We start from the raw sequence: 10,723 nt of genomic DNA on the forward strand, positions 1-10,723 counted from the left end.
TAGGAGCAATTTGAATACATTTTTATGCAGTGTGGAGGATGCACCAATGTTTACTTTTTGCATATAGGTACCCAGTTTTTCCAACAGAATATGTTAAAAATACTATTCTTTCTCTACTGAATGCCTTCGATCCTTTTTAAAAGTCAATTTATCAAAATCAAAATAAGGCTATTTCTGAAGTATCCATTTTATTAGATTGATTGATTTTAAAGAACGGTTTTAGATTAACACAAAAATTAAGAAGGTAGTAGAGTTCACATATACTGTCCTACTCAGTATATGTGAGAGAGAGAGGGAAAGGTAGGGAGGGAGAGAAAGAGAGGGAGAGAGGGAGAGAGAGAGAGAGAGAGAGAGAGAGAGAGAGAGAGAGAGAGAGAAGTGCATGCAAGTGGGGCCAGGGAGAGAGACAGACTCCATGCTTAGTGCATAGCCTGACTCAGGCCTTGATGTAAGGACCCTGAGATCATGACCTGAGCAGAAATCAAGAGTTGGACCCTTAATGGACTGAGCCGCCCAGGTGCTCCTGGTATATGGAATTTCTTAAAATTAATGAACCAATAATTGATACATTATTATTGACTCAAATCCATTGTTCCGTGTAATTTTCTTGGTTTTACCTAAAGTCTTTTTCTATCCCAAGATCTCATCCAGGAAATCAGATTACCTTGAGGCATCATGTCTCCATAGACTCCTCTTGCTTCACAGACATTTCTTGTTTTTGATGATCTTTACAGTCTTGAGCAATAAATACTGGCCTAGTATTGGAACACTTGGGTGCCTCAGTTGGTTAAGCCTCTGCCTTTGGCTCAGGTCATGATCCCAGGGTCCTGGGATTGAGTCCCTCATCGCATTGGGCTCTTTGCTCAGCAGGAAGCCTGCTTCTCCCTCTGCCTGCTCTGCCTGCTCTGCCTGCCGCTTCCCCTGCTTGTGCTTTCTCTCTCTCTGACAAATAAATAAATAAAATCTTATAAAAAAATACTGGCCAAGTATTTTGCAAGATGTGCCTATATTTTTATTTATATGGCATTTTTTTTCTTTTTTTCATGATTAGATTGGGTTATAGATTTTTGGGAGAAAAATGACAGAGATGAAGTGAGATTTTCAACTCATTACATCAAGGGTACATACCATCAACATGATTTACATTGTAGATATTGATCTAGATCACCTGGCTGAAGTAGTTTGTCAGACTTCTACACCATAAAGTTAGGCTTTGATCACTTTTTCACACTGTACTTGTGAGAAAGAAATCAGTAAGCACAACCAAGATTTAGAGTGGGTGTTTATAATCCCCACTTTAAGGGCAGAGTATCTACATAAATGATTTGGAATTCTTCTGCATCAGAGATTTGTCTCTTCTCTACCATTAATTTGTTTATTCAGTTATGTATGTACATTGGTATCAGCTCAGGGATATTGATGTTATGCCTTTATTTTGGTGGTCAAATTGTCCCAGCTTTGGCCATTGGGAACTCTTTCAGTTGGCATCTGTGTTCCTTTGTTACAGAACAATCAATGCATTTTTTAGAGATCAATGTATTTTTAAGTATCTTTATCATGGAGGGTATGATCCTGTCCCATTTAACATGACCATTCGTTACATTTTTTAATTTTGACAACTATATTTTATTTGTTTTATAATTTCTCTTTTTTTTCAATTATTGCCTTTTTCATGACATTGTGTGATTTCTTTGAAGTCTTATTTTTTTTTTTTTGGTTCTATTTTTCATCTTTTAAAAAAACATGATACTTTATCAACAAGAGCCAAATTATAGAAAGAACCCAGATGTCCATTGACTGATGAGTGGATAAAGAAGTAATATATATATATATATATATATATATATATATATATATATATATATATATATATAAATATATATAATGGAATATTATTCAGCTTTAAAAAATGAAATCTTGCCAAGCAATGACATGGATGGAACTAGAGAGTATTATGCTAAGTGAAATAAGTCAGTCAGAGAAAGACGAATACCATATGACTTCACTCATATGTGGAATTTAAGAAACAAAACAAATGAACATAGGGGAATACAAAGAGAGAGAGCCAGATCAAGAAACAGACTCTTCACTATAGAAAACAAACTGATGGTTACTGGAGGGGCAGTGGGTGGGGGTATAGGTTAAATGGATGATGGGTATTAAAGAGGGCACTTGTTGAGATGAGCACTGGGTGTTGTACGTAAGTGATGAACCGCTAGATTCTATACCTGAAACTAGTATGAACCGTATATTAACTAGCTGGAATATAAATACAAACTTGGAGAAAAAAAAAGAATATGCTAGTATTTTATTCATTTTAAATTGTCTAATGGATGTTAATTCTTTGGTTTTTTCTTCCTGCCTTTTTATGGGTTCATTTCTTGATCTTGTTTTAAATATTTCAAGATAAGCTCATCATCATCTTATTGATTTTATAGTTTGTCTTTCAGTTGTAGGCATGTTTCTACAACTCGCTTCCTACAGAGTTCAAGAAACTTTGCTTACATTTTGCTTGCTTCCTACAGAGTTCAAGAAACTTCACAAGTCCTTAGTTGGTTTCTGTAGTAATTCTCTGACTGTGTATTCCAGCACTAAGTGTATGTTGTAACTCTGATTATAAAATTCATATGTTTCAGATTTAAGGCTTCAATTTCTCTCAAAGGAGTAAGTTTTTAAAGCTCAAAGTCACAGGTGGATGACAAACACCATTGCCAATATTCTAGCTAAAGGTGGGTTAAAGATGTTGGTTGATTTACTAATTTCTTTTTAAGTTGAGGAGCCGCACTTCCTATTTGAGGAATGTCACTCCTATTTCCCTTAGGTGAAGACATAAAGTCATTCAGTGGTCTCAGTCAATCAGATTCCATGGTTTACAGTACTCTGGGCTCTTCTTAGGATGTCAGTTTGCTCTTTTTCTTCTGTAGTTTTGAGCTCCTTCTTTATTTCTAGCACTTGTTATTTCACTTTATTTTTAACTGTAAGACAGAGTCTGGTTGCAGTTTTGATGTTTGACTACTGATATATTTCAAGCCCAAGACTTCTTTGTACATTTCTTGTCCCACACCTTAGCAAGCCCATTTACAAGTCTACAGGCTCCTTCCTTTGGTTCTGGTAGGAAGTTCAAACCACACAAAATCCAGGACAATGAGTGGGGACTCTAAACCTGAAATTACCCTCAAATCACTCCAAGCCATTTGTTCCTGTTTGCTCTATTTTTTTTTAAGATTTTATCTATTTATTTGACAGAGAGAGAGCAGAAGGAGGGGGAGCAGCAGAGAGAGAGGAGACGCAGACTCTTGATCCCAAGACCCTGGGATCATGACCTGAGCCAAAGGCAGATGCTTAACCTACTGAGCCACCTAGGTGTCCCTCCTCTTTGCTCTATTAAGTGATTTTTGTAGTTTAGTGTAAGTCTGCCTTGCTTTCCCAAGAAAACCTTATAATGTGAGTAATAAATGTCTTAATACCTCTTGGTACTTGGGTAGCATCATCTATCTCAATATTTGAACTGAATTCTGGATTGTGGGTTGATCCTGCCTTCCATTGGACAGCCACAAGACATTAATCCAGGTGTAGCTTAGGAGCAATTTTTGTATTAATTTATATTGTGGCAGGGGCCCAAAGGTCATACCACCATTTTGTTGGACATCAATGTACAACTATTTTCAATTTCAGTCGTTAGTTTTAGAAGGTAAAACAAACAATGAAATATATTGCATTTCATCCATTATATTGACAAAAGAACAAAAAGATAATATGGCATATAATTAACATTGCAAAATGAGCACTCTCCTACATAGCTGATGGGATGATAAATTAGTATCTTCCTGGAGCCAATTTGTTAATATTTAAGAGAAGACTTTATAATGAGAAACACAGAAAATGTAGGGGGGAAATGTCCACAACTGGACAAGGGGAAGGAAGTCACTAAGCCCTCAAATATTTTTAAACTCTTTAACTCTGAAAATAAACTTAAAAAAATGATAAAATAAAAAATGATAAAATCAAAGGAACACTTTGCTAAAATGTATGTCATAATTGAATCTAATATTGTATAATTTAAAACATTTTAAACCTTACTCCACCTCCACACACACACATGCACAAACACACACACAAAAAAGACAGGTGGTGGAGAAGAGAGAGAGAAGTGAATTCATCAGTTTTTTTTTTTTTAAAGAGGCAGTACTAGGGGCGCCTGGGTGGCACAGCGGTTAAGCGTCTGCCTTCGGCTCAGGGCGTGATCCCAGCGTTATGGGATCGAGTCCCACATCAGGCTCCTCCGATATGAGCCTGCTTCTTCCTCTCCCACTCCCCCTGCTTGTGTTCCCTCTCTCGCTGGCTGTCTCTATCTCTGCCAAATAAATAAATAAAAAAAAATAAAATCTTTAAAAAAAAAAAGAGGCAGTACTAAAAGAATATACATAAGTGTAAAGAAATAGCCTCAACATCAGTTTGTTTTTTATTTTGTACTTCAGACTTAGGATTATAATTTAAAAGCTAATCAAGGAAATAAATGTATACTAAGTCCCTGTGACAATTCTACCCAAAAGCAGCCAAATAATTTTATTCAGTCCACTATTATTTCACACACTGAAGGTAGTGATATAAGATTTTCTTCATTAATTTCAAGGTTTTGTGAAGAAATAGAATTGCATATTCTTAGTTTAAATAAGTTGTGTTGTTAGCCAGCTTCTCTGGAAAATAGGCTTTGCTATAGAGATTTGTATGCAAGAAGTTTATAGTTTTCAGGAAAAACAACTATGAGAGTGAAAAAAAAAACAAAAACAAAAACAGGACTGAGCAGAGGGATGATTAGAACTGCACGCCATTGTGGTAAAGACCAGTCAATCCCACTAGAGCAAAGATGACTCTTTAGGGTTGTCATGAATGGAGGGAAAAGGACTGAGCCTTCTAACAGTTCCTTACCCTCAACCCACCTTACCACGCCTGTTTTGGACAGTCATTGGACATGGACTACGTTTCCAGAAGGACACATAGTCTTGGTGAGATGGCTCTCTAAAACTTAGTGCAATTTCTTCAGAGAGACTCAGCTGAGAGACTATACCCCCAGCAGCTGGAGGGATGACTGCTTTAGTCCTGAAGGTAGTGCAGGATTTTTAAGCCACTTGGGTTCTTCGTGATACTTTAAGTTTGATATGTTGGAGTTAGAGGTATTTGGACTCATTTCAAGTTCAGTGTAAAAGCACTCAAAGCTTTATCAGGCTTATAGTACTCCTTGGACCTCAGCTAATCCTTATTGGGGGAGAAAGGAGGAGATAAAACAATTTTACAGCTGTGTAGGCTTTAAAATGCCTTAAAAGTAATGAGAACAATGTGCGAAGCTCCCCACAATAAAGCCTTTTGCCAATTGAGTTCATATCTTGAGATTGCCGAGAAAAGATGCCTGACAGTGTATGGGAATGGTTTCTTTAGACAAAGGTCACATCAGAAGCAATGCATTTGTCATATGTGTATTAGTGACAGATCTATATCTCGAACATAGAGACCCAAAATATTATATTTTGAAGTGGGAAGATCGTGAGTGAAATCTGTTAACAGAGTAGAGAAATGACCTCTTCGATGCTCCATAAAGAAAACTGGTCACATACTTGTTTTGCAATAATAAATATATCTAATATGTTTGCTGCAATGTCAGATACTTAAAAATAATGAACAAAATGATAATTTTGCTTCTAAAGAATGTTTTTGTGGGAAATTAAGTTTTATAAACAAGGGCTTTCTTTGCTTATTCTCCTTTTAAAATATAGTATGTAGTTGAGACAGAGACATTTTCAGGATAGCAAGATCATGTGTTCATACAATGAAATTAATGATTTAATTTCTGCTGCATTCTTTGACAATAAAATTTTTGTATTTTAATGTGTGGGCTGATTCACATGAACCTTCCAATGAAAAATATAAAATATATTATTGTTATTTCACACTACCCACTACAGAGAAACTCTAAGACTTCATTTTTCATTTTATTTCATTATCTTCTACTCAGAAATATCCAGTGACCTATGTTTGGAAATAGTTTTTGGAAAATATATGCATCAGGATTTGGAACATTAGGAAGTTCATGTAACATCAGTCCACCTTAGTCACCAGTATGTAGAAAAAAACAAATTGCATCCTGTCACGGCTGCCTAATATTTTGGTAGAGATGGGATCATCAGGCTAAGGAGAAGTGTTTTGTGCCTATATAAAACAATGTAGGGAGGCAAAACAATAATCACAAGGTGTTCATATAAAATGAATAAATGTGAATGTATTTAATGAAGTAGTGTAAATTTAGTTCATTCGGAATACAAGAGCACTTTTTTTTTCTTCTTCAAATTTTTATTTAAATTCTATTTAGTTAACATATAGTGTGATATTGTTTTTGGTATTGGAACAGCACTTTTTTATTTTACTTTTTAAAAGATTTATTTATTTTTGAGACAGAGAGAGAGTGTAGGAGGAGGAGCAGAGAAGAGGGAGAGGGAGAGAATCCAAGCAGAGTCCACACTTAGCGTAGAGCCCAATGTGGGACTCAATTTCACAACCCTGAGATCATGACCTGAGCCCAAACCACGAGTCAGATGCTTAAATGACTGCCCCAGAATAACACTTTAAAAAAGTTAAAATAAGAATTAGTTTCTCCTCTCACAAGTAAAGGAGACATAAAGAAAAGAAACAGAATTTAAAAAATATAGTTAAAACATCTACAATACACATGTTTTAAATCTTGTTTCTGATCCTGTATTAATAATTTAACATTTAAAATACTTTTATTTAAATTCAAAATTTAAAAGTAAATAATAGCTAAATCGTGGAAGGAGCCGGGATGCCCTTCAACAGATGACTGGATTAAGAAGATGTGGTCCATATATGCAATGGAATATTACTCAGCTATCAGAAAGAACGATTTCTCAACTTTTGCTGCAACATGGACGGCACTGGAGGAGATAATGCTAAGTGAAATAAGCCAAGCAGAGAAAGACAATTATCATATGGTTTCTCTCATCTATGGAACATAAGAACTAGGAAGATTGGTAGGAGAAGAAAGGGATAAAGAAAGGGGGGGTAATCAGAAGGGGGAAGGAAGCATGAGAGATTATGGACTCTGAGAAACAAACTGAGGGCTTCAGAGGGGAGGGGGTGGGGGAATGGGATAGGCTGGTGATGGGTAGTAAGGAGGGCACATATTGCATGGTGCACTGGGTGTTATACGCAACTAATGAATCATGGAACTTTACATCAAAAACTAGGGATGTACTATATGGTGACTAACATAATATAATAAAAAATATTATTATAAAAATAAATAAATAAAAGTAAATAAAGAAAAAAAAAGAATTAGAGTAATTTTAAAGTGCATCACCTTTAAAATTCAAGTCCCTGTTTTAAGAAAAGATAGCATTACTACATATTAGAAGCTATTACATACAAGAATGAATACATTAGAAATAATCTTTGCAGTTCATGGTCATATATGAAACATTTAATTACAAGCTGATTTAATAAGGCTTCACCGAAAAATTATCATCTTCCATGTGCCAGACTCTGTGCTGTTAGAACAAAAAAACATAATCTCCACCAATGTGTTTTTGCCTATATGCATACCATATTAATTTATGTTAGTTAATGTATACAAGCATACACCACACACACACACACACACACACACACACACACACACACTTAGTTTTTTAATGTACCAGAAGTCAAATACACTTACCTTAAGTGAAATATCAGAAGGCAGAGTGAGTTCAGCTTTGGCAGATTTAAAATGTACTCCAACCATATGCAAGATTGCTTTATGTAACACAAAACATTATATTATTTGTTTCCTGAATTCCCCTTAATCTCACCTACCATTGGATCCTTTGACCATTGCCCATTTTAGATTATGGTACTGATTGTCTTAATCTCCTATTAAATATTCCTATATGTTTCTTTGACATTACTGCTCCAATCTTCTTGTGTAGAACTGCTATTTTTCATTACCTGCCATCCCTTCATCCCTGTGGCTGAAAGTCACAATGGCATGCCCTTCACAGGCTACAGGAATAAGATATGTGACTCAAACTTGTGGCAGTAAATCACAATATTCTCACTTTCGCAGATTGTAGGGCTAAGTTCATGTCAATTAAGTAGACCACTTATCCTCTTGGTCATACCACTGGGCTCAGGACTGGCCATATCAATGAAGTACATCCAATGAAAAAATATGAATGTGTTTGATGTATAGTCACTGATAAAGATAAGATATTTTATGCTGCTGATTCATTAAACCATTGGAATGTTTCTTGGTGTTGCAAACAGGTGTCATTTTTCCCAGGTATTGAGAACCTCTTATAGAATAAAGTCAACAAACAGGCAAACAAATCTACAGAAAAGATAAGGGAAAAAGCACTGATCCTTCTTATGAACAACTGGATCTAAGCATGAAGCTAGTTATGTTTATATGGTCCAATAAAGCCACACTCCCTTTTATTCTTAAGACAGTTTGAGTTCAGTTTCAATCTCTTCTAATGAGAAAGTGATTCCGAATGAATAAACTCTTAATATCTAGAGAACACTTCAGCAGTAGGAAATAGGCTAATCAAAAATAAGGCAGGGAGTGATAATATTTAGAAAATTATTTCTACAAGGCAAGAGACAACAATTGTTGGAGAGGATGTGGAGAAAGGGGATCCCTCCTACATTGTTGGTGGGAATGCAAGTTGGTACAGCCACTCTGGAAAACAGTGTGGAGGTCCCTTAAAAAAGTTAAAAATTGAGCTACCCTATGATCCAGCCATTGCAATACTGGGTGTTTACCCCAAAGATACAGACGTAGTGAAGAGAAGGGCCATATGCACCCCAATGTTCATAGCAGCATTGTCCACAATAGCTAAATCGTGGAAGGAGCCGAGATGCCCTTCAACAGATGACTGGATTAAGAAGTTGTGGTCCATATATACAATGGAATATTACTCAGCTATCAGAAAAGAATGAGTTCTCAACATTTGCTACAACATGGACGGCACTGGAGGAGATAATGCTAAGTGAAATAAGTCAAGCAGAGAAAGACAACTATCATATGATTTCTCTCATCTATGGAACATAAGAACTAAGATGATCGGTAGGGGAAGAAAGGGATAAAGAAAGGGGGGGTAATCAGAAGGGGGAATGAAACATGAGAGACTATGGACTATGAGAAACAAACTGAAGGCCTCAGAGGGGAGGGGGTGGGGGAATGGGATAGGCTGGTGATGGGTAGTAAGGAGGGCACATATTGCATGGTGCACTGGGTGTTATACACAACTAATGAATCATCGAGCCTTACATTGGAAACCGGGGATGTACTGTATGGTGACTAACATAATATAATAAAAAATCATTAAAATAAAAAAAAAGAAAATTATTTCTATGATATTTGTAGGACTTCATGATCAAAATGTATTCACATGATCAGTATCCAATAAGGTGATAATTTACAGGAGTGAGATGATACGTTTGAGTAGAAACAGTCCAGTCTATACTAAATAACATTCACAAACCTTGTAAAATGTAAATCAGATTATACTATTTCTCTTCTCAAAATACTCTACCATAAAGTAAAACTAAAGACTTTCTAGGCTTTATCCATCCTTCTTATCTGCTTTATTATATCCTTGAAATCATAAGCTGCACCTACCTTCTTTCTTACTCTGCTCCAGACACATTGGCCTCCTTACTATCCCTGTAACTCATCAGAAAACAAACAAACAAACAAACAAACAAGAAAACATGCCTAGGGCCTTTATCCCTTCTCTTCTTTTCTTTCTAGAGTGCTCTTCCTATGGATATTGACATGACTGACCTTTTAATCATATTTGAGAATTCTACTAAAATGGCAATTTTTTAGTCTTTCTTGACCATTCAAATTAAGTATCATATATTCACATTTTCTAAGGTTCCCTACTTTGTCCCCCCAGCACCTGTCACTATATAATGTTTTATTTAAATCAATATTCATATTGTTTATTGTTTGTCTTCCCATAGAAGTATATATTATAAGGCTCGGGTGGTTGGTGTCAAAAGAGCAAGTTTGTGAGACCTGGGACGGTGGTGCTGGTCCTGGCAAGAAGCTACTTCCGAGGCAAAAGTGGTCCTTGTGAAGAACATTGATGACTGCCACTGCAACCAAACCTACAGTCATGCTCTGGTGGCTGGAATTGACCGGTATCCCAGCAGAGTGGCAGCTGCCATGGGCAAGAAGAGGTCAAATATCAAATCTTTTGTGAAAGTTTGTAACTACAATCACCTCATGCCCACAAGGTACCTTGTGGATATCCTCTTGGACAAACTTGTCAGCCTCGATGTTTTCAGAAACCCCGCTCTTAAATACAAGGCCTGACGAGGGGCTGAGGTCAGTTCAAGATGGACAAGACCAGCAAGAACAAATGGTTCTTCCAGAAGCTGTGGTTTTGGCTGTTTTTGTTCCAGACATTATAAATAATAAATAAATAAATAAATAAATAAATAAATAAATAAATATTATATAACTGCTGTCACGTGGGCTGTTTTTTTCCTATGCTTGTTTTTTGAATAATTTGTATCCTCAGGGCCTCGACTAGTGGTTTAGAAAATAAGTGCTCAATAAACATTTGCAAAATAATGAATGAAAATGAGATTTAAAGTCACAGAGAGAGAGAGAGAATCTTAAGTAGGCTCCAGCCCAGCAGGAGCCTGAGCCTGACAGAGGGCT

At 36.2% G+C, this 10,723-nt stretch overlaps 1 pseudogene; it reads left to right on the forward strand.

The window, feature by feature from the left end:
* The window catches only part of LOC113252679 (60S ribosomal protein L27-like), a 108,375-nt pseudogene extending 97,905 nt beyond the window's left edge, over window positions 1-10,470 (forward strand).
* The last annotated feature ends 253 nt before the right edge of the window (window positions 10,471-10,723 follow it).

This window comes from Ursus arctos, unplaced genomic scaffold (assembly GCF_023065955.2).
Source record: "Ursus arctos isolate Adak ecotype North America unplaced genomic scaffold, UrsArc2.0 scaffold_6, whole genome shotgun sequence".
Taxonomy (NCBI): Eukaryota; Metazoa; Chordata; class Mammalia; order Carnivora; family Ursidae; genus Ursus; species Ursus arctos.